A 24,707-nucleotide genomic window follows, 5' to 3' on the forward strand; every position below is an offset into this window, starting at 1 on the left:
CGCAAATCTTCGTTCTCCTTTGGACTTGTATCTGGTTTTGGGTATCTGGAGTAGATTTTGATTGGTGGATCGCAGAATGCGATTGGTGTTGTGAGCTTTTATTTTTTCGCATATATATTGGGGGGCATTTCCCAAAACACACTTATGGGTTAGACAGAGTGCCTTGAAAGTGATTCTGTCTTTTACAGGCAACCAATGAAGGGATCTCAGTGAAGGTGAGATTGATTCCCATGTTTTTTTGCCAGTCGAGCGGCCGTATTTTGAACGACTTGCAGACGAGTGATTTGGTACTTTGGGAGTCCAAGATAGAGGGCATTTGCATAGTCAAGTCTGGAGTTGATAATTGTTCCCACCACGACTGCTATGTCTTCTTTTGGGATAAAGGGGGTGAGTCTGCGTAGTAGGCGCAGCAGATGGTGAGATTCGCTGACTACTGACCCTATTTGTGCATCCATTGTCATGTAGGTGTCGAAGATGACTCCGAGACTTTTGACTTTGGTGCTAGGGTAAATGGTTTGACCCAGAATGGGCGGGGGCATCCATGTTGTTGCTGGATGAATCTTCAGATTGGCCTGAAACAGAAGAAGTTCTGTTTTTGAGCCATTGAGTTTAACCACTTAAGACCTGGACAAAAATGCAGGTAAAGGACCAGGCCCATTTTTGGAATTCAGGACTGCGTCACTTTAACTGACAATTGCGCGGTCCTTTTTTCCCCACAAATAGAGCTTTCTTTTGGTAGTATTTGACCACCTCTGCGGTTTTTATTTGTTGTGCTATAAACAAAAATAGAGCGACAATTTTGAAATAAATTCAATATTTTTTACTTTTTGCTATAATAAATATCCCCCAAAAATATCAAAAAAATATTTTTTTTCCTCAGTTTAGGCCGATACGTATTCTTCTACATATTTTTGGTAAAAAAAAAATCGCAATAAGAGTTTATCGGTTGGTTTGCGCAAAATTTATAGCGTTTACAAAATAGGGGATAGTTTTATTGCATTTTTATTCATTTTTTTTTTTTACTACTAACGGCGGCGATCAGCGATTTTTTTCATGACTGCGACATTATGGCGGACACTTCGCACAATTTCGACACATTTTTGGGACCATTGAAATTTTCACAGCAAAAAATGCATTTAAAATGCATTCTTTATTGTGGAAATGACAGTTGCCGTTTGGGAGTTAACCACAGGGGGCGCTGAAGGGGTTATGTTTCACCTAGTGTGTGTTTACAACTGTAGGGGGGTGTGGCTGTAGGAGTGACGTCATCGATTGTGTCTCCCTATAAAGGGGATGACACGATCGATGCAGCCGCCACAGTGAAGCACGGGGAAGCCATGTTTACACGCGACTCTCCCCGTTCTTCAGCTCCGGGGACTGATCGCGGGACCCCAGTGGCGATCGGGGTCCGTGACCCACGGCTGGGTAGATGTACAGGACGTGCCGGTACGTCAATCTGCCCAGCCGTGCCATTCTGTGGACGTATATCTACAGGCGGCGGTCCTTAATTAGTTAAGTAACTCTTTGTCATCCAATTTTCTATCAAAGAAAGGCATTTCTCTAGTCCGAGATAATGATCCTTTTTGTTGCAGATGCAAAAATACAGTTGTGTGTCATCTGCATAAGAGTGGTAGAGTAACTTCTGGTTGCTGATGATTTCAAAAAGAGGGCGGAGATAGATATTGAACATAACAGGTGACAGTGGGGATTCCTGAGGGACTCTGCATGCCACGTGCGTTTTTCAGAAGTGAAAGGGCCCAGTTTCACTATTTGTGATCAGTTTTCCAAGAAGGAGGAGAACCACGATAAATCACATTCCGCAACTCTGGCTACTTCAGCTAGCCGTGTCAGTAATAATTTGTGGTCTACTGTATCAAAAGCTGCGCTTGGGTCCAGCAGTACTAGAAGACAAGATTCTCCTGTCCCGTGACCAGGACGGAAACCCGATTGGAATGGGTCAAGTAATTTATGGGTGTCTAAGTAATGTTGTAGCTGTTGTACAACTTCTTTCTCCATTACCTTGGAGAAGACATTTAGGCCAGTTATGGGACGACGGTGGTTTGGGTCTTTGGGGTCAAGGGTGTTTTTTTTTTAGAATTGGTTTGATTATACCTTGTTTCAGCAAGGGTGGCACCAAGCCCTCCTTGAATGACTGGTTTATGAGCTGCATGATAGCTGGTGCCAAAATATTGGCACATTATTTCAGCAGTTTAGTGGGGATATCATTGGGCGCTGTGCTATTGGGCGCTGTCTAAGTGATGTTGTAGCTGTTGTACAACTTCTTTCTCCATTTCCTTGGAGAAGACATTTAGGCCAGTTATGGGACGACGGTGGTTTGGGTCTTTGGGGTCGAGGGTGTTTTTTTTTTTAATTGGTTTGATTATACCTTGTTTCAGCACCATGCCCTCCTTGAATGACTGGTTTATGAGCTGCGCGATAGCTGGTGCCAAAATATTGGCACATTCTTTCAGCAGTTTAGTGGGGATGATATCATTGGGCGCTGTGCTATTTCGCAGAGTACCGATGATATTTTTAGTGTCATCGATGGAAATGGGTTTTAGAGTGAAATTCGTTGATTGCGGCAAAATATTTGGGTATTAGTTTTGTGATTTAGGGGGGGGGTAGATGTAGGTTCTATTTTGCTGAATACTTTCACGGATTATTTCAATTTTGTTGATGAAATAATCCGATAATTTGTTGCAAAATTCTTGTGAATCACAATTAGGGGCTTCTAGACAGACTGGGTTCATGGTCTTGGTGACTAGATTGAAGAGTTCGCGGGGTCGGTTTAGGGCATTTGCAATGATATTGGAAAAATGTTTTTTTTTGGCAATAAAGATTACTTTTATGGTATTTTTTAGTTATTATCTTATAAATGGTGTGGTTTTCCTTCTTTTCCAAGCTGCTTCCGCTCTTCTGCGCTCTTGCTTTAGCAATGACAGCTGGTCGTTAAACCAGCTGGAGTTGTTTTTCTGGATGCACGTTGTGCGTTTTGGGGCTACTAAGTCGGCTGACTGTAGCAGAGCCTTGTTTATAGCATAAAGGGTTTCTGTGGCTGTTTGATGTAGTTGTATTGTTTTAATTTTGTTCCCTAATATAGTTTTGAAGAGTTCCGAGTGGAGCTTCTTCTGAGATCTAGTCCAGTGTGTTGGTCATTGGTCGTGTCTGAGAGTGTTATGTGACTAGTTTTTCTAGCCAGCCGGCTGACCTTGCAGTTTAGTATAAGTATTGTCACGTTGTGATGAAGATGGCTGGGAAACATATATAAAAAGTGTGTAAACTTTTTGAAGGACCCTCATATTTGAAAATCTATCAATCCTAATGTACTGATGACCGATCTCATTTTTTGAGGCCCTAAAATACCAGGACAGTACAAGTTCCCCCCAAATGACCCCTTTTTGTGAAGTAGTCAGTCTGTAACAGTTTTTTTGGAAAATAAAGAAATTAAATAAAATGTGTTTTTTTTCTCACAAAAGTATAATTTTATTCAGTTATTTCCCACGCACAGCATATGCATACTTATAATTACACCCCAAAATACATTCTACTATGCCTCATAAGGCCTCCACATGTATGAGACTTTTTCACAGCCTAGATGCATATAAGAGTCCAAAATCCAAAGAGCACCTTCTAGCTTTCAAGAAGCATAAATGTTGTATTTCTTTTTTTGACCACCTATCACAATTCTTGAGTTACTGAAGTGCCAGGAAAGGAGAAACACACACAAAATGACCACATTTTGGAAAGGTCTTTTCTAAGAGGCATGGTGAGTCTTTTGAAAATGCCATTTTTTGCCACAAGTTTTTGGAAAATGCAGAAAGAAAATTACATTTATTTTACACAAAGTACAAAGTCAATAAGATATTTCTAACACACAACATAGATGTCCTTACAATTACACCCCAAAACACATTCTAAGACTCCTGAGTATGGAGATATCACATATGTGAGACTTTCTTCACAGCCTACCCACATAAAGGGACCCAAAATCTAAGGAGCATCTTCAGGCTTTCTAGGGGCATAAATTACCCTACTCTAATTACCTGACTGCCTATCTCATTTCTGGAGGCCCTGGAGCACTAGGAGAAGAGAAACACCCACAAAATAACCCAATTTTGGAGAGAAACACCCTAAGGTATTTTTAAGAGGCATGGTGAGTTTTTTGCAACATGTTTTTTTAAAAATGCAGAAAGAAAATGAAAATGAGTTGTCAATTTAATATGATTTTTTTGCACATAGTATGGGCATACTTAGAACTTCACCCCAAAACAAATTCTGCTACTCCTTCTGCGTATGGGGATACCACATGTGTGAGACTTTTTCAATATTTGGACTGATTATTTATCATACAATTGGTTGATTCACAAGATATAATGTATCAAAACAGTGTACTGTAATGGTCACTGCTATTTGCATGATCCGTGAATATAGCTTAGTGTAGGGTCACCTATAGAAGTCCCTATTCCTGTAAGCCAAACAAGTTTAGTCCACTGGTACATGACTTATCCAAAGAATGTCATGTTCTCTGGCCAGGAAGTACAGGAGGCTGAAGAGTGCAGTTGTCCACAGGGGATGGCTGGGACTGGTGTCCTATCAGAACGTAGTCAGTGAGCACATTGGTCAGTTCAGGCAGCAGGCAATGACATGGTCAGCAAACAGCCAAAGGGTCAGTCCAGGCAGCAGACAGAAATGTGATCAATAAACAGACCAAGGTCAGTACAGGCAGCAGACAGAATCAATACTACACTGGTATGGCAGCAATCAGGAACACTGTTGCTGGTTGCACTGGTCTGGTGACACTGGCATTGGTGTGCAGTGGCGTCACTAGGGTTCGTACCACCCGCTGCGGTAAAACATGGTGTCACCCAGCCTCCCCCCCAACACACAAAGTAAAGTCGCTCCTCAGTACAGACTCCCCTCCCTCAGTACATACCCCCTTCACTAAGTATAGACCCCCATCATCAGTACACATCCCCCTCAGGACAAACCACCCCCCTCAATCAGTACAGACCCCCATAGGACAAGCCACCTCCCTCCATCAGTACAATTTCCCCTCAGGACATACTACCCCCTTCATCAGTACAGACCCCCAGGACAAACCACCCCCTTCCATCAGTACAGACCCCCCTCAGGATAACCCCCTCCATTAGTACAGACCCCCCTCAGGATAAACCCCACTCACCAACAGTACAGACCCCTTAGGATAAACCCCTCTCCATTAGTACAGACCCCCTCAGGATAAATCCCACATCCATTAGTACAGACCCCCCTAAGGATAAACCCCCTCCATTAGTATAGACCCCCTTAGGATAAACCCCTCTCCATTAGTACAGACCCCTCTCAGGATAAACCCCACCTCCATTAGTACAGACCCCCTCAAGTTAAACCCCCCTCCATTAGTACAGAATCTTCTTAGGATAAACCCCCCTCCATCAGTAGAGTCCCCCCTCAGGATACCCCCTATGCCAGTGCAGACCCCCCCCCCAGGATAACCCCCTTCTCAGTCAGTTTAGACCCCCCTCAGGTTAACTCCCCCTCCTCGGTCAGTGCAGACCCCCCTCAGAATAACCCCCACCTCCATCAGCGCAGACCCCCCTCTATCAGTTTATTGATCCTCAGGATACCACCTTCCACCAGTGCAGACCCCCCTCACCTTCTCCCCCCATATAGAAAATACGGGGGGAAGACGATACCTTTATGTCCCCTTGACTGTACATATTTTTGGAGTGAAGTCCTGATGAGGAATTTTTATAACGATCCTGCAAGGTAGATAGAGAACTTTGATAAACAGTAAATTCAACCAACCAAACACCTCTGAGCTGGAGGAAGCGGTTATAAACAGTTTTTCTGTACAGAATAGATAGAGATGGAAATAATTTGTGGGTTCGGTGTCTGACTAAAGCCCAACTCCAACCAAAACCTACATTTTGTTTTGGATAGTGAGGCTTGGAGCCTCTGACCGATTTTTATTCCCTACTCATTCACCCCAAAAAAAAAGTCCTTTATATAAAAAGAAATGCCCCACATTGTACTTCCATCATCAACCATGCAGATCCTCATCAACCACAATAAAAGATGCCTGCCGTCCCAGTGACAGAGAAACCCTCTGACCCGATGCCATTTACATTCTGATGGCGGACCGGCAGCTTTCATTCTCAGTGAATGAATGATGGGATCGGATTGTGTTGGTGGATCAGTCATCATCACTGACATGGAACTGCAATGCTGAGGATTGATGATGGATTCACATTGTGGAACTTTTTGTAAAAGTGTGTGTCTTTATTTACTATTTTATAAGGGGGGTGTCTAGATTCCGAAAAGCCCCAATCTGCAGATCCCCACAACCACCGGACCAAGGTTATGGGGAAGAGTCCTTTGTACTCATCAACATGGGACAAGGTGGTTTGACATGAGGTCTTCTCAATGAATGAAATTACTTTCTGATACTTCTGGAAGGAGGTTCAAGTGGGCAAACAGTTTGGCTGGAATACAATCTGGAAACAGGCGGGGTTCTGTGTGAACTCTGCACTGTAGTGACCCTGAACCCCATTCCTAGTAACCAACTTTTACACAGATGACATTCTGTAAGTCCAAGAACTTCATTATATTCATTGAAGGAATAACAAAATAAAGTTCCTTGTTCTAACCACTTCCCTACCGCCCATTGTCATATGATGGTGGCAGGAACCATTTGTCTCTCTGGGCTGCCGTCATATGACATCTTTGGCTTCCCGAGCATCTAGGGGGCCAGCCGCGTCACTCAGGAGCCGATGCGCGCGCTCGGCGGCCGCGATGTCCGCCGGGCACCCGCGATTGCCTGTCACACAGCAGGGACACAGATCCACGTCCTGTCAGGTGAGAGGAGACCGATCTGTGTGTTCCCAGTACAGAGGAACACCAATCGCTCTCCTCCCTTTGTGAGTCCCCTCGCCCTACAGTTAGAATCACTCCCTAGGATACATATTTAACCCCTTGATCGCCCCCTAGTGTTAACCCCTCCCCTGCCAGTGACTTTTACACAGTAATCAGTGCATTTTTATAGCACCGATCGCTGTATAAATGTGAATGGTCCCAAAATAGTGTCAAAAGTGTCCGATGTGTCCGCCACAATGTCGCCGTTCCGATAAAAATCGCAGATCGCCGCCATTACTAGTAAAAAAAAAAATAATAAAAATGACATAAATCTACCCCCTATTTTGTAGGCACTATAACTTTTGCGCAAACCAATCAATATACGCTTATTGCGATTTTTTTTTTTTACCAAAAATATGTAGAAGAATACGTATCGGCATAAACTGAGGAAAAAAATTATTATTTTTTTTTTTTACTGGTATAATTATAGCAAAAAGTTAAAAATATTGTGCCAGATTCAGGTACAATAGCGTAACTTTCGGCGGGCGTAACGTATCTCGGATACACTACGCCGCCATAACTTACAGCGTCAGGTCCCGTATTCAGAAAAAACTTGCGCTGTAAGTTACGGCGGCGTAGTGTAACTGTGTCGGCGTAAGCCCGCCTAATTCAAATGTGGAAGAGGTGGGCGTGTTTTATGCTAATTACTCGTGACCCCATGTAAATTATGCTTTTTACGAACGGCACATGTGCCGTCCGTGAACGTATTTCAGTGCGCATGCTCCAAATTACGCCGCAAATAGTCAATGCTTTCGACGTTAACGTAACTTACGCACAGCCCTATTCGCGAACGACTTACGCAAACGACGTAAAACTTAAAAAAATTGACGCTGGCCCGACGTCCATACTTAACATTGGCTACGCCTCATAGAGCAAGGGTGACTATACGCCGGAAAAAGCCTTACGTAAATGACGTAAAAAAATGCACCGGGCGCATGTAGGTTTCTGAATCAGCGTATCTACCTAATTTGCATATTCGATGCGGAAATATACGGAAGTGCCACCTAGCGGCCAGCGTAAATATGCAACTAAGATACGACGGCGTAAGAGACTTACGCCGGTCGGATCTTAGGGAAATCTATGCCTAACTGATTCTAAGAATCAGACGCATAGATACGACGCCGCACACTCAGAGTTACGACGGCGGATCTGGAGATACGCCGTCGTAACTCGTACCTAAATCTGGCCCATTGTGTTTTTTTTTTCAAAATTGTCGCTCTTTTTTTGTTTATAGCACAAAAAATAAAAACCGCAGAGGTGATCAAATACCACCAAAAGAAATCTCTATTTGTGGGGAAAAACAGTGTTGCATGACCGCGCAATTGTCATTCAAAGTGTGACAGCGCTGAAAGCTGAAAATTGGCCTGGGCAGGAAGGGGGGTGAAAGTGCCCCCCGGTACTGAAGTGGTTAATGTAAAAGACAATTGTGTCATAGAGAACTATAATACATACATTTAAAGAAAATGTAAAATAATTTATACAAATTAGTCTATGAACTATAACCCAGAAAATCTGTGGGTTGAGGAATGTTTCATACTTTGAAAAGGAATGGAATGTGATTGTTAGAAATAGTAAACTGGTTCATCCACTGGAGGTGCAAATAGGGAGGGGGGGGGGGGGAGCCCAGCAGAGGAGAAGAAAAGGTCAAATCTTTATATAATACAGGAAAAAGAATTAAAAAAATCTGAGACTTCACCACCCAGACTGGAGACCCACTAAATCTCCACTAAAATTCCCAGACCTGTCCAATAATTTCCTTTGTAAAATGAATCCTAAAAATGTTCTGTGTCTCATTGGGAGTTATATTGGATCATTGTTTTTGTTTGCTGCATCATTCTACCTTCTAAAAAAAATATTACACTTTTTAAAAATGTAAAATCCAAATGATTGTAAAATCGGATGACGGGGTAGAGAGGTGTACAGTGACCATCAGGCTTTCCAACACTCGCATATACCAGTGTCATCTTAAGAGCATTATAGGCCCCCGGGCAATACAGTGCACTGGGGCCCTGTCTACACAATCACGCACGAGAATTTACTGACAAAAATCATAAAATTTACTGGCAGAAACACATTTTTTACTGCCACTGCAAAAAAAGTACCTAAAATTACAGTTTTCAGTGCCGAACAATGCAAATGTCAGTATTTAAACTATAAACATATAGCTAGTGCTATTAGCAATGTGTTTAAGTTAAACAAAAGTAAAAAAAAAAAAAAATTCTTCATTGACATGAAGGTCAGGTTACTATAACCCAGCCAGCACAGAGTTTCCTCTTACATCAGAGTCTGCAGGATTCCCCCTTACAGTGAAAGGGAACTCTTATGTAAAGGGGAACGCTGCAGATCATGATCTAAGGGGGGAACTCTGATGTGGAGGGGGGCTATGGTGACCAGAGACCACCTTATATCAGAGTCCACTGCTTTCTCTTTCCCACTTACATCAGGGTCCGCAGACTGAGTTCCCCCTTGCATTGTAAGGGGGAATCCTGCAGACTCTGATATAAAGGGGAACTCTGATGTGGGGGGCACTCTGGTGACCAGAGACCACCTTCCTTAGATTAAATACACTAAGGTAAGGGGGGTCACTAATATAGGAGGGGGAACCTTTATATCAGTGCCCCCTTACATTTTTGCATTCACTCCCCCCTTACATCAGCAACCCCCCGCACTCGTGGAGGACCGGATCTTCTCTGTGATTTCCGCGAACTGGGCATGGGCAGTTCTAACCCGTCACTCTCCATAATTTTTTACTGGGCAGCCGGTGGGGCCCCCCAGGCAAGTGGGGCCCCCGGGCAACTGCCCAGCGTGCCCAATGGAAAAGATGGCCCTGGCATATACCAATGCAAATTGAAACCAGGGCATGCAAGGCCAATGACATATCACCCGTAAAACATAAAAGGTATAGTAAAACTTTCTTTTTTTTTATATTCTCAATGATATTTTCTCTCTTTTTTTTTTTTTTTAATATAAAAAGGGGGGGTTACAAAACGTAAAAGAAAACAGCCTCGTAGCACCAGAAAATAGGGGGCGGGAGGCTTCCTCTGCTGGCGTTGCTGCAGGTAAGAGGAAGCAGGAGGGGTGGGATCCCTCCTTAAAAACCTCTGGCCCAACCTCCTAACCACTTGCTCCTTTCTCAAAATCTAACTGGTCCTGGGCTAGCCTATAGGGGGGGGGGCTTCCATCTAACGCAAGGGAGGGGAGGGAGTGAGGCTCACTGTTAACCCCTTCCTAACTATCCCTGCCTATCCGATTAGTCCGTGGCACCTAGCCCTAATTGGCCCGGTGCCAACCATTTAGTGTGGTAGGGGCGGAGTTCTTACCTGAATGGAGGCTAATGGTCGGATGGGCAGGGTGGAGCCATAAGGGTAATTCAATGCAAGGGCGATGTCGGGACTCGCACATATATACGTTGCTTTTCCTGCCCACGCCATTCTGCCAATGTAAATGTGCATTCAAATCCAAACCTGATTTAAAGGGTCTGGTATAATAATAATCAGTCTAGGGGATTTTTATATTTTATTTGGAGAACTTGGATAGGAGAAGGGAATTAGTAGGATACTCCAAATGAACTAGTCACAGGTGAGGACATCTTGTCAATAGAACTGTGTAGCGGACTGTCGGTGGCACTATGCAGAAAGCTGTACTGGGTGAAGCAAGTCCCTTTGTAGCAGAAGGAATTCACTAGACTTTGCTTCTTCAAGACAGTAGCCGGTGTCCCCTCTTTATCTCACACCCCCAGTATGCTGACTTCTAGGACCACGAGGGGGGTTTCAGTAACACACACAGTCTCAGGGGTCTCTTTAGAGTAAGGTGACCAGATTTTTTAAATGAAATCCGGGGACATTTAAACAAAAATAAAATTTTATTGGGAACATATCGGCACATTTCCCTCCAATGAGATCTGCAGTGTATGTGCTGTGTGTTTATGGAATGATTGGATGATAGAGACGTTATTTCTCACATTTCCTCCATCAGATAAATAAAAGATTCTTCTTAGAATTTTTGGGGAAATGTTAAGAAGATAAGCTAGAGAAAAACCTTGGAGGGGGGGATGGGGGCAGCTAAACCTTAATCCAATCCGGGCAGGGGCGGCTCCAGACATTTTTTTTGGAGGTGCTATGGTGGTGCTTGAGGTAAAAGTGAAGGGCGCTAATGTGGTGCGCTACCTGTGGGCGTGGCCAGCAAGTTGCCTTGGTCAGAAAGTGGAGGATTCTTCATGGCGTACAATGGTGATCAGTATATCCCGGCCTCTGTATACCAATAAAAATCCCCAAAATGCAGCACAACCCTACACTTCATCTATAAAATCCTACAAATGGACTTATAAGTGCGATAGAAACACCGAGAAATGACTATCCAGTGCCACCCAACCAATGTATTGCAATATAGTAGTGATGGTGTCACCCCCCCCCCCCTCCCCCACTGCAAAAATATTGTGAGAAGTTGCAGAGCTTCGTTCGATGTGTAAATATTGGTGACCCCCCCCCCTATATATATAATAAGAACAGAGATACAAATCAAGCCGTGTATTAGGACATAGTAGTGATGGTGTCACCCCCTCCCCCCCTCTGGAAAAGGTAAGAAATATTGCGGAGCTGCGAGGTGAAAATAGTGGTGAGACCCCCCGATTATATAATTATAATAAAATGTACAATTGATGGACATATTTTACATTTTATTATAATTATATATAGGGGGGGGGGGGTGTCCCCAATATTTACACATCGAAGCTCTGCAATTTCTCAGAATATTTTTGCAGTGGGGGAGGGGGGGGGGTGACACCATCACTACTATATTGCAATACATTGGTTGGTTGGCACTGGATAGTCATTTCTCGGTGTTTCTATCGCACTTATAAGTCCATTTGTAGGATTTTATAGATGAAGTGTAGGGCAGAGCTGCATTCTTTTTGCTTTTTATTGATTGGCGTTAGATGAGGGAACCGGCTAAAAAGATTCTCTTATTGCTTCTGAGATTTTTTAGTTGTATGGTAGATGTTTTACATGATTTGTTATGTCTTCTGTATACTACATCTCTATACTGGTAACCACTGGCCCTGTATGCTGGTGGTACGTGCAGGGTTCAGGGGGATGATAGGTGCAGGGTGCAAGAGGATTCTACGTGCAGGGCTCAGGAGGATGCTACATGGAGGGCTCAGGAGGATGCTACGTGCAGGGTGCAGGGCTCAGGAGGATGATTGGTGCACGGTGCAGGGCTCAGGAGGATGCTACGTGCAGGGTGCATGGTTCAGGAGGATGCTATGTGCAGGGCTCAGGAGGATACTATGTGCAGGGCTCAGGAGGATGATTCGTGCAGGGCTCAGGAGGATGATTCGTGCAGGGCTCAGAAAGATGCTACATGCAGGGGGATGCTACGTACAGAGTGTAGGGCTCAAGAGGATGCTACATACAGAGTGCAGGGCTCAGGGGGATGCTACGTACAGAGTGCAGGGCTCAGGGGGGTGATACGTACAGAGGGCAGGGCTCAGGGGGGTGCTACGTACAGAGGGCAGGGCTCAGGGGGGTGCTACGTACAGAGGGCAGGGCTCAGGGGGGTGCTACGTACAGAGGGCAGGGCTAAGGGGGTGCTACGTACAGAGGGCAGGGCTCAGGGGGATGCTATGTACAGAGTGCAAGGTTCAGGCATGCATTACATACAGAGTTCAAGGTTTAGGCATGCATTACATACAGAGTGCAGAATTCAGGAGTGCGTTGTACAGAGTGCAAGGTTTAGGAGTACATTGCTGAGCCAGCTGCTGGTCAGGCATCTGGGTGGATCGCGACTTTAATCTTCCTAGAATCTGTACCAGCTCTGTTATAATCAGCCGACAGCAGACTCCAGTCATAAGAGTGCAGAACAAACTTCTGGGCATAGATAGCCACATTATCTGCGGTTATATACGCCACTCCCCCCGCTGTCTGGGAGTCACACGGGTCCCAGAAGACAGCAGGGACCATTCCGATCGTGCAGTGCGACACGCGTATGCGCAGTAGGGAACCAGGAAGTGAAGCTGCAAGACTTTACTTCTTGATTCCCTTACCGAAGATGGCGCACCCGAGGGACAGGTTGGCTTTGGGTGCTGATATTACGGGTGCGATGGACAGGTGCAGTGTTTGTAGCTGCTGACTTTTAAAAGAAAATAATTTGGCAGAACTCCGCTTTAATAACTTCTGTAAGAGGTGCCATAAGTGCAGCCAGTGTTAGGCCCCTTTTACACCAACATGTTTTGCGCCTGAAAAAAAGTTGTGCCCTGCAGTCTTCAATCTGAAAGCCCGAAGGCTTTCACACTGAAGCGATGCGCTAGCAGGACCGCTCCAAAAGTCCTGCTAGCGCATTTTTTGAGCGGTATAGGAGCGGTGTGTTTACCGCTCCTTCCCATTGAAATCAAGGGGAAGCCACGGTAATACCATCGGCAATGCTGGACAGAGATGTTTCTAATTGGGACATCCATGACACCCCCCGGAGTTTCCGATTTGTGCCCAAACACTGCCTGAGTAGTGAGAGTGATTGGAGCTGTCATGGCCAACCTCTGATGTGGGGGTGGGCGGGGCCAATATGCAGAGCTCCGCCCCCTTCCTCAGACAGCCTGTGCACAGACAAATAGCCAGTGTTTATGCAATGGTGGGTGGGGAGAAAGGTGGCAGAGGGCAGGACCAATTGTAACTAGTGTATATGTACCCACAGCGGTGTATAATAAACCTGAACTATACACCGCTGTGGACACATATACATGAGTTATAAATGGTCTTGCTCCCTGCCACCTTCCTCCCCGCCCGCCAATGTGCATAAACGCTGGCTATTTGTTTATGCACGGACTGTCTGACAGAGGGGGCGGAGCTGTGCATATCGGCCCCGCCCATCCCAACATCAGACCCTGGATTTGACAGCTCCACTCACTGTCAGTGTCACTGCTGGCCGTTCGCTCCTGGCTTGCCCACCAATCCAAACCAGGCTGGATGGATATTTTCATTGCTGCATGTCCTGCTTGGGCTAGGCTGTCAGCAGAAGTATAGGCACCCCCCTGAATCCGGGGACAGACGTGGTCTGGGGACAGTGTCCTCAATCCGGGGACTGTCCCCCGGAAACCAAGGACGTCTGGTCACCCTACTTTAGAGGGTCTGTAATCACACAATAAGGAAAAAGGGTGGGTTGGATCCGAGCTATGGAGAACAGAAGTACACAGGAAATAAAGTGAACGAACTGCTGCCCCTACTAATTAACTACCACCTGGGTGGAGTAACAAAATGGAAGAAAAAGAGGGGGGTGTAGGTTGGCGCTGTTCTAATGGAAGGGAGGCAACCGCAAGGTAGCCTTTAACTGGGTGTGTACCCGAAAAGAATGAGGTGTAAACGTGAAATGTGTACCACACAATGAATAAATAAAGAAAACTTTGAAAGATTTTAAAAAATATAAAATATAAAAACAAAAGAAAAATTAAATATGTGAAAAAAGTGCTGCCGGGTGTTAGACCCTCAGCCTGCATTGAGCAGGATTGGAAGGGCTTCCCCAGCAACGAGGAATTCTTCTAAGCACTAAAGTCACTTATTTTCATTTTTATATTTCTCACTTTTTTATAAATTGATTGCAAACCATTCAACTATAATGCCGCGCACACACCATCACTTTATGTGATGAAAAAAAATGACGTTTTTAAAAACGTCACTTTAATTGACTGTGTGTGGGGGAAAACGTCGTTTTATGTCTTGTAAAAAACGACCAAAAAAAATTGAAGCATGCTTCAATTTTATGTGTCGTTTTTCAAAAGTGCACTTTTTACTTCACAGAAATTGACCGTGTGTAGCAAAAAACGTCGTTTTCTAAGACGTTTTTTCATCCACGCATGCCTAGAAGCTACTTATGCAGCGAGCTTCAATGGAAAAACGTGGTGGAACGTAACCTCGCTCTGCTAGAACATTGTGAGAAAACGATGGTGTGTAGGCAACTTCGTCTTTGAAAATTGAAGTTTCAAAAACGTCATTTTTTACTTCACAGAAAATGTCGTTTTTTTTCATCACATAAAGTGATGGTGTGTACGGGGCATAACGACTGGACTGTTACAGTTTTCTGGACATCATTATTATTATTATTTCACATTCCACACAAGATTCAATTTCATTTTGATTTTTATTGTGTCTTTTTTTTCTCTTTACACCCGGCCGAGGGTCTAACACCCGGCAGCACTTTTTTCACATATTTAATTTTTCTTTTGTTTTTACATTTTGGATTTTTGTTTTTCTGAAACGGGGTTTTTTCATTTTTCCTATTTCTAACTAACATTCACGTTCTACAAACACCCGGCCGAGGGTCAAACACTTGGAAGGACGCACACATATTTACTCATCTTCAAGTTTATTAATTCACCACTATTATTAATTTTTTACACCCTTTTGGTAAAGGTTATTGTCTGTCACTTTATTTACATACACGTGAATGCCAGCAAACACCCGGCCGAGGGTGTAACAGTTATCCACTCCAAAATTGTTTTTCAAAATCTTTCAAAGTTTTCTTTATTTATTCATTGTGTGGTACACATTTCCCGTTTACACCTCATTATTTTCGGGTACACACCCAGTTAAAGGCTACCTTGCGGTTGCCTCTCTTCCATTAGAACAGCGCCAACCTACACCCCCCTCTTTTTCTTTCTGTAATCACACAATGCCCGGGAAAGCTGGTAGCCTCCTTCCAACTTCGAAGTGACCCTCTATAGCAGTGATACCAGAGCAGATCCGTGGACTTCCTCCCTCAGTCAGCTTGTGAAGGAACCATGGGGTTGTAGCTTCAAGGTTTCAGGCAGCAGTCTCCTCCCTCTGAGGTAGATTGGACCAGGAGCCCATGTGCTCTTCACATATAAATACAAGTACCCAGCATTCCTTGGGGCACCTCCCCTTCTAATTGGCCAGGACTGTACATACATCCATGCTCTCACCTGCCAGGTTTCCACCCACTGTCCAATATGTCTCATTACTATTGGACCAGTGTGAAATCTCCAAGACAGCATGAGCAGCACCAGAGCACACTGAGCAGACTCTATCAATCAATCACAGCTCTCTGTTAAGCAGATGGCACACACATTTTCCTGGCTGTCTCCCTGTTAAAGCGGAGTTCCACCTAAAAATTGAACTTCCGCTTAACCCACTCCTCGCCCCCTTACATGCCACATTTGGCATGTCATTTTTTTCCTGTCCCACTTCCTCCTTCTGCCGAGGGGCTGGAAAGGCGATTAGCTTAATCGCCTTTTCACAGCCCCTCCATGTAGGCGAGCGCCTGTCCAATCGGACGGCGCCGCTCGCGCATGCGCAGTGCCGCTTGCGCAGTGGGTGCCCGGCCGTGAAGCCGAAAGCTGTCACTGCCGGGTGCCCACACTAGAAATTAAGACGCCGGCAAGCGAGGGGGGGCGAGGAGCGGAGCCCCGGCGCGTCGCTGGAGCCGTGGAGCAGGTAAGTGTCTGTTTATTAAAAGCCAGCAGCTACACTTTTTGTAGCTGCTGACTTTTAATAAACTTAAAAAATGGGTGGAAAACCCCTTTAAGCAGAGAAACCAAAAACTATAATACACTCACTAACCCCTCCCTAGGAGGGCGAGCTCCGTGACCGCGCCTGCAGGACCTATGGACTCGACGTCCGCCGGTGTCCCGCGATCGTGTCACAGATCTGAAGAATGGGGAGATGTCAGTGTAAACACAACATCTCTCCGTTCTTCCTAGTGACATGTCACTGATCGAATGTTCCCTCTCATCAGGAGCAGCGATCAGCGACATGTCACTCGTAGTCACACCCCCTAACAGTTAGAATCACTCCCTAGGACACACTTAACCCCTTCAGTGCCCCTAGTGGTTAACCCCTTCACTGCCAGTGTAATTTTTACAGTAAGCAGTGCATTTTTATAGCTCTGATCGCTGTATAAATGTGAATAGTCCCAAAATAGTGCCCCAAATAGTGTCCGCCATAATATCACAGTCACGATAAAAATCGCTGATCGCCGCCATTACTAGTAAAAAAAAAATATTAAGAAAAATGCCATAACACCATCCCCTATTTTGTAGACGCTAAAACTTTTGCGCAAACCAATCAATATATACTTATTACGATTTGTTTTACCATAAAATGGGGAGAAGAATACGTATCGGACTAAACTGAGGAAGAAATCGTTTTTTTTTAAAGATTGGAATATTTATTATAGCAAAAAATACTAAATATTGTGGTTTTTTTTTTCAAAATTGTCGCTCTTTTTTTGTTTATAGCGCAAAAAAATAAAAGCTGCAGAGATGATCAAATACCACCAAAAGAAAGTTCTATTTGTGGGGAAAATAGGAAGTCAATTTTGTTTGGGTGCCACGTCGCACGACCCCGCAATTGTCAGTTAAAGCGACGCAGTACCGATCGCAAAATATGGCCCAGTCTGGAAGGGGGAAAATCCTTCCGAGGCTGAAGTGGTTAAAGACTAATAGCCGGATTCAGAAAGACTTACGCCGACGTATCTACAGATACGCCGCGTAAGTGTAAATGTGCGCCGTCGTATCTATGCGCCGTACCCACAGAACTAGATACGCCTGAAAAGAGGCTTCCTACGACCGACGTAACTTTCCTACGCTGGCGTATCGTGGGCACATATTTACGCTGGACGCAAGTGGCGCTCCCATTGTTTTTCTATTCACATATGCAAATGAGGGTGATATGGCGATTCACGAACGTACATGCGCCCAACGCAGGCTACTCACGGTGCGCGTAAGTTGTACGTCTGGCCTAAAGATAGTCCATCAAAAAGCTGGTTTAACTCAGCAAAAGATGTGCGCAGGTCAGCTGGAGAGCAGCTGCAGCAGCACCGTTACGAACGAGCTGAGCAACCACACTTGCAGGACAACACATCTGAATGCCAACATGCCAGGGGCAGCCATGGTCATAGCACTACTACTGTGTCCACAGGCACGTAGGAGGGCACGGGAGAGGATATACCGAACGCGCATAAACGTCTTTGGCATAGGGGATTCGGAGGTGTATCACATCTTCAGATTCAGCCCTGATGCCATCCTGGAATTAGCCAGAACCCCGCATGATGAAATCACCAGCCAGACACGCCGCTCACATGCAGTGCAGCCACTGATCAAGGTCCTGGCAACACTCCATTTCCTCGCCAGTGGATCTTTTCAGCGTACAAGTGGAGTCGTGTCTGGGATGTCACAATCCACCATGAGCAGATGTGGGCACCAGGTTGTCCCCGCAATCCTCAGACGCATGTTCCACCACATCATCAGACCCACCCAGGAGCATCTGCGGCAGAAGGCAATGCAGGATTTCAACAGAATTGCAGGATTCCTACGCACCGTGGGGGCCATTGATTGCACACATGTGGCACTACGCCCCCCCCTGTGCCACAGAGCACATATACCGCAATCGTAAGCACTGACATTCTATCAACGTACAGGTGATAGCCGATGCCCAATGCCTCATATGGCACGTCTGTGCCAAACACCCCGGGGCCAACTATCTCACATTGGATTAGCCCAAGTCCACCATGCAGGACTTGGGAGCAGCAACGCCAAGGCCCCAATGGTGTCGCTGTCCATTCATACCACATTCACACGGTCGTGGGGATAACTTCTCCCCGACGACCCAGGGTGACACGCAATACTGGCAGGTATGTCACCCTCACATTCACACACCAGTCACACTGTAGCCTGCACTCCTCACCATGTGCATACACTACAAAATAAATGAGCTCATACTGTGAGCACATAAAAAACATAAAGAAGCTCATACTGTGAGCACAAAAGAAAAAAATAAACAGCTCATACTTTGAGCACAAAATAAAAAAAATAAAAGGCACTCAGTTGCCCTGTCGTGGGCTGCGCCTGGTGCCACGGCTCTGGCTCCTCAGCTGCCTGGGGGGAGCCTCGGGTGGGGGGGTGGGGCATCTGGAGGTGGATAATCTCCAGGTCTGCCACTCCTGGCAGGTGATGGCTGCCTGCCCTCCAATGCCACGGCAATGTGGCTGAGGAACAGATTTGTCTGTGCCTGCATTCTCAGCTGGCGGGTGGTGGTCTGCCGCTGGTGTTTCTGCATCTGCCTCCCCTCCGCCTCGATGGCAGCCATGTTGGCCTGTACCGCCACAGTCAGGGTCTTAACCTCTGCCACAAGGTTTGCTGTGGTGGCCTGCAGCTCCCCAAGGCAGGTGACCACTGCAGCGCAATTGCCACTGACATCCTGCAGGCAGTCTGAAATCTGTGCCGAGGAGGCCAGGCTGTCTGCCACCTGGTGCAGGTCCCCGGCTATCGCACCCATATGGCAGGTCTGGCGGGCCTGGTCCCTTGCAAGATGTTCCTGCAGGGAATCAGGAACACCCCTGGTATTCTGTGTTGCCTTCCTGGGGGCAGAAGAGGCTTGGGACCGTGTGTATGGGGAGGCCCTTGAGGGGCTTCCCCTGATGGGGGCGGAGCCTGAGGGGCTTCCCCTGATGGGGGCTGAGCCTGAGGGGCTTCCCCTGATGGGGGTGGAGCCTGAGGGGGTTCCCCTGATGGGGGCTGAGGGGCTTCCCCTGATGGTGGGAGGTCTGAGAGGGCCCAGCCAAAGCGGAAGAATCCTCAAAGTAGAGGCAAACCTGATCAATGTTGACTGTCTCCTCCTCAACCACCTCGAGAGGAGAGGTGTGGCCACTCCCCTCCACTGCTGGATCTTGGCTTTCCAGGGGGTCAGGCTGAGCCAGATGTTCCGGGGATAATGGTGTGGGAGGGCCACTGGCAGCAGATGGCCCAGCTCCCTCCAGCACATCTGTGGATGACACAAAGCATTCACATGTTGGTGGACCCACACACTTGTCAGATGTTCCCTTCCACCCCCACACATGCTACACACCAGATAGGGGATAAAAAACACCTACCTGTCCTCGAGGCCTGATCAAAGGAGTCAAAGCTCTCAAGGCCCTCCAAATGGTCCTCCTCTGGGGTCAACCGCACAGCACATGGTGGCCCACCCCCCGTCCCCCTCTGGTGCTTCCTGATGGCGGCCACTTTATCCCGAACATGCCGCCGCACATCATTTATTTTTTTCTTAATGTCCTTGGAGGTCTGGGACTCATTGCCAAGGGCACTCACATCACTGGCGATCGTCTCCAGGATTACTTCTTTCCTGGCCCTGCTGGTATGGCGACTCTGGGCGCCATGGAGAAAGACATCATACCTCTCTATGGCCGAGATGAGGACAGCCTTCTCCTCTGGAGAGAATTTTTTCTTCCTCCTGTCTTTCTCTGACATCGCACAGCAAAAGTACCTTGCAGTAGGGGGAGAAATAAGCAGGATGTACTTTTGCGCCGGACGGGCGTATGGCTGGGAGTATTAATGCGCTCGGCATAAGCCGGTGGGTCGGTGTATCCCAGGAATTTGCACCAGCGTAGTTGTGAGCATGCGCACAGGGGAGCGATCATACCTCTATGTCACTGCACATGCTCCGTTCATGATACGCCATGCGTAAGCCACTGCTCCACGCTCAAATCATCATTAGCATAAGGTCACTCCCACTTACACTTACGCCGGATTACGCCTTCAAATTTACGTTACGCCGGCGCAACGTTGGGAGCAAGTGCTTTGTGAATACTTTGCTTGCCTCTCTGTTTTACGTCGGTGTAGCGCATTTGAGCTGCGCTACGCCGGCATAAATATGCGCCGATCTATGTGAATCTGGGCCTGAGGCCTGGTACACACGATAGGATTGATCCGCGGATACGGTCCGCCGGACCGTATCCGTGGATAAATCCTCTGAGGATTTTAATCCGATGGAGTGTACACACCATCGGATTGAAATCCGCGCCGAATTCCCATCGCGGTGACGTGTCGCGCCGTCGCCGCGATGATGACGCGGCGACGTGCGCGACGCTGTCATATAAGGATATCCACGCATGCGTCAAATCATTACGACGCATGCGAGGGATGGGTTCGGACGGATCGATCCGGTGAATCTGTACAGACCACCGGATCGATCCGCTGGAGCCGATTCCAGCGGATAGATTTGTAAGCATGTCTTCAAATTTTTATCTGCTGGAATTCGGAAATATCCGCGGATAAATATCCGCTGGAACGTACACACCAGGGGATCTATCTGCTGAAACCGATCCGCTGAGATTTTTCAGCGGATGGATCCTCTCGTGTGTACGGGGGCCTAAGACTTTTTCTGACACTTGTTAGTTACAAGTTAAAAATCTGTATTTTTTTGCTAGGAAATTTCTTAGAACCCCCAAACATTATATATATATATATATATATATATATATATATATATATATATATTTTAGCAGAGACCCTAGAGAATACAATGGCGGTTGTTGCAATTTTTTATGTCACACGGTATTTGCGCAGCGGTCTTTCAAACACATTTTTTTGGGGAAAAAAGACACTTCCATGAATTAAAAAAAAATGAAATAGTAAAGTTGGCAAATTTTTTTTGTATAATGTGATGTTACGCTACAAGAATCGTGATCTTTATTCTAAGCAAAAAATATTGTGATTCTCATTTTATCCAGAAAATCTGAAGATAAATGTTGTCCCTTTATTTTTATTTATCACTTTTATTCCTATCGCAAGAAATGTAAACATCCCTTGTAATAAAAATAAGGGATGACAGGTCCTCTTTATGGAGACATCTGGGGTCTATAAGACCCCACATTTCTCCTTTACCTTTGAAAGCATCAGATAAAAAAGAAAAAAAATCCTTTAATATGACTGTGTGAGGCTCCATTCACAAAAGTGCGGATTGGATGGATTTTGAAATGCATCCGAATGGCATGACATGTGAATCAAAGCGGGTTTCTATGGAGCTGGTCCACATGCAGTCTGTGTGGTGCCACGTCAGTGCAAATTAAAAAAGAGTCCTACGTGTTTTCTAAACACTGCGGTGCGAATCAGATGTGAATTCCAGGCTCATTGCCTTCTATGGAAACGCATCTGAATTTGATCCAAAAAAAAAACAGCATGGGCGTGCCCCCCCCCCCCCCAATACATACCAGGCCCTTTTGGGTCAGGTAAGAATTTTATGGGGTACCCCATGCCACAATAAAAAAAATTAAAACCGGCGTGAGGTCCCCTCCCGAATCAATACCAGACCTCTTTCCAAGCATGCAGGAAAGGTGGAGGGACGAGCGAGTGCCACCCCATCCTGAACCATACCAGGCCACATGCCCTCAACATAGGGGAGGTGCTTTGTAGCAGGGGGAATTTATCACTCATAAGGGTCTAGTATGGATTTGGGGAGGGACCCCACGCTGTTTTTTTTTTCTTTTAAATTTTGGCATGGGGTTCCCCTTAAAATCCGAACCTGACCCGAAAGAGCCTGGTATGTATTGGGGGGGGGGGGGATCCCCACGTAATTTCTTTCAATTTTTCCGGCAATGTTTTATTTTTACATTCATCTGTCAGTGGGGGGGGGGGGGGGGCCCACTAACAGCTGATAAGTCATACGTAGTTAGGGATGTAGTGGTCGGCTTCCCCGCCCGCTCCTTATCAACCAGCTAATGTTGAAGACGCCGGTGGTCGCCGGCTGCAAACATTCACATCTGAACCGCATCTAAAATCGCAGCTGAACCGCTAAACAGCTGCTTAGGAGATTTGGAGTGAAAACGGAGAGGAAATTCGCACCCGACATGTGTGATCTTATCCTAAGTGATTGTACTGACTGGAGGTGTCAGGAGGAAGATTGCTTACAGATAATGTGTTGGTGGTGGAAGATTAGATATCAGTGTGTGTATGTTGTTGTTTATTGGACACTACCAGTGTCTGGATCGGGAAACATTGGGGGTTTTACAATAATTTATCAGTGTGCTGGGTGATTTTGGAGAAATGTAACAAACTGCGATACATTGTGCCTCCTCCACCCCTCCCCCACCCATATACCCCATCCTCCCCCACCCATATACCCCATGAGACCCACCCTCCACCCTCCCCCAGCCATTTACCCCATGAGACCCACCCTCCCCCAGCCATTTACCCCATGAGACCCATCCTCCACCCCTCCCCCACCCATATACCCCATCCTCCCCCACCCATATACCCCATGAGACCCATCCTCCACCCCTCCCCCACCCATATACTCCATGAGACCCACCCTCCACCCTCCCCTAGCCATATACCCCATGAGACCCATCCTCCACCCTCCCCCACCCATATACCCCATGAGACCCATCCTCCACCCTCCCCCACCCATATACCCCATGAGACCCATCCGTGATCCTTGACACCCAGTTATTTCCTTCTGTACTTCTCGCCCTTCCTTTTCTATGGAAAGCCCCCATGAGCAGCTCCTCCTAAGTCTCTTGTCTTCCATTATTTTGTCATTTTACCGTCTCCCTTTGTAGTGTAAATCACGGCACACCTTGTTGGCGCTCTATTAATCCTGAATAATAATAATGATGATAATAAGAGGGTTTTTTTTAAGCCATTATTTTATTCATGTAGTTTATCAAAAATTCAAGCTAAGAAAACATATATTTTTTTAAATAATTATGAGTTTATTCATAAACAATCATGGGGCGTGTCTTATTCTGACATGAAAAGGATTCTGAATAAGTAAACAGAGATCTGAGCTCAGCCTCACCCTGTGTAGGAGGATGTCACCCCTCCCCCATCCACATTCCTCTCCGGTGTCAGAGACTTTGAGTTTCGTTTCTCTTCTGCTGTGAGCGATGGCGTCTGCTGATCTGAGAGCTGAGCTGGAATGTTCCGTCTGTCTGAACATTTATACCGATCCTGTAACCAGGGATGGACTGGCCATAGGGACTACAGGGAGTTTCCCGGTGGGCCGATGGCTCAGTGGGCCATTTTTTAAAAGAGAGATGCTGCTTGGAGGACTTTTTTTAACGCCATGGCAGCACCCCAGTGTGAAAGCACTCAGGCTTTCACACTGGGACTGCAGCGGAAGCGTTTTTCAGTCGCTTTACAGGCGCTATTTTTTGCCCAAAAGCGCACAAAAACGCCTCAGTGTAAAAAGGGGTCCTACACTCACCCCCTCTCTTTTACACTCACTCTCTTTTTCTTACACTCACCCCCCTCTCTCACCCCCTTTCCCTCAACCCTCCCTCTCTCTCACCCTTTCATGATATACAATAATGGATGTAGGGGCCTTTTGGTGGGCGTGATTTTTCGGGGGGGTGGGGTACAGCATTTTATTGAATTAAAGTGGGCCGGTCTGGATGAAGTCCAGGGCCACATTTTTGTCCCAGTCCAGCCCTGCCTGTAACCCTGAGATGTGGTCACAACTTCTGCCGGGTCTGTATTGATCGTGTGCTGGATACACAGGAGGGGTCTGGAGGATATTCCTGTCCTAAATGCAGAGAGAAATTTCCGGATCGTCCTGCACTGCACAGGAACATAACACTACGTAACATAGCAGAGACTTTCCTGTCTGCTCAGCCAGATCCAGAGGAGTCCGGGGTCTTCTGTACTTACTGTGTGGACTCTCCTGTACCTGCTGTTAGATCATGTCTACACTGTGAGGTTTCTCTGTGTGATAAACACCTGAGAGTCCACAAAAAGTCCCCAGAACACATCTTATGTGACCCCACCTTGTCCATGGAGAGCAGGAAATGCTCCGTCCATAAGAAGATCCTGGAGTATTACTGCACTGAGGATGGGACCTGTGTCTGTAAGTTTTGTGTTACTGGAGAACATCGGGGACATCAGGTGGAGACACTGGATGAGGCTTCTGAGAAGAAGAAGGAGACACTGAGGAATGTTCTGCAGAAACATCTGACAAAGAGAGAGGAGACGGAGGAAAGAGTCCAGAGTCTGCAGGAACACAGGAGGAAAGTAGAAGAAG

The sequence above is a fragment of the Rana temporaria genome (assembly GCF_905171775.1).
Source record: "Rana temporaria chromosome 3 unlocalized genomic scaffold, aRanTem1.1 chr3e, whole genome shotgun sequence".
NCBI classification, from domain to species: domain Eukaryota; kingdom Metazoa; phylum Chordata; class Amphibia; order Anura; family Ranidae; genus Rana; species Rana temporaria.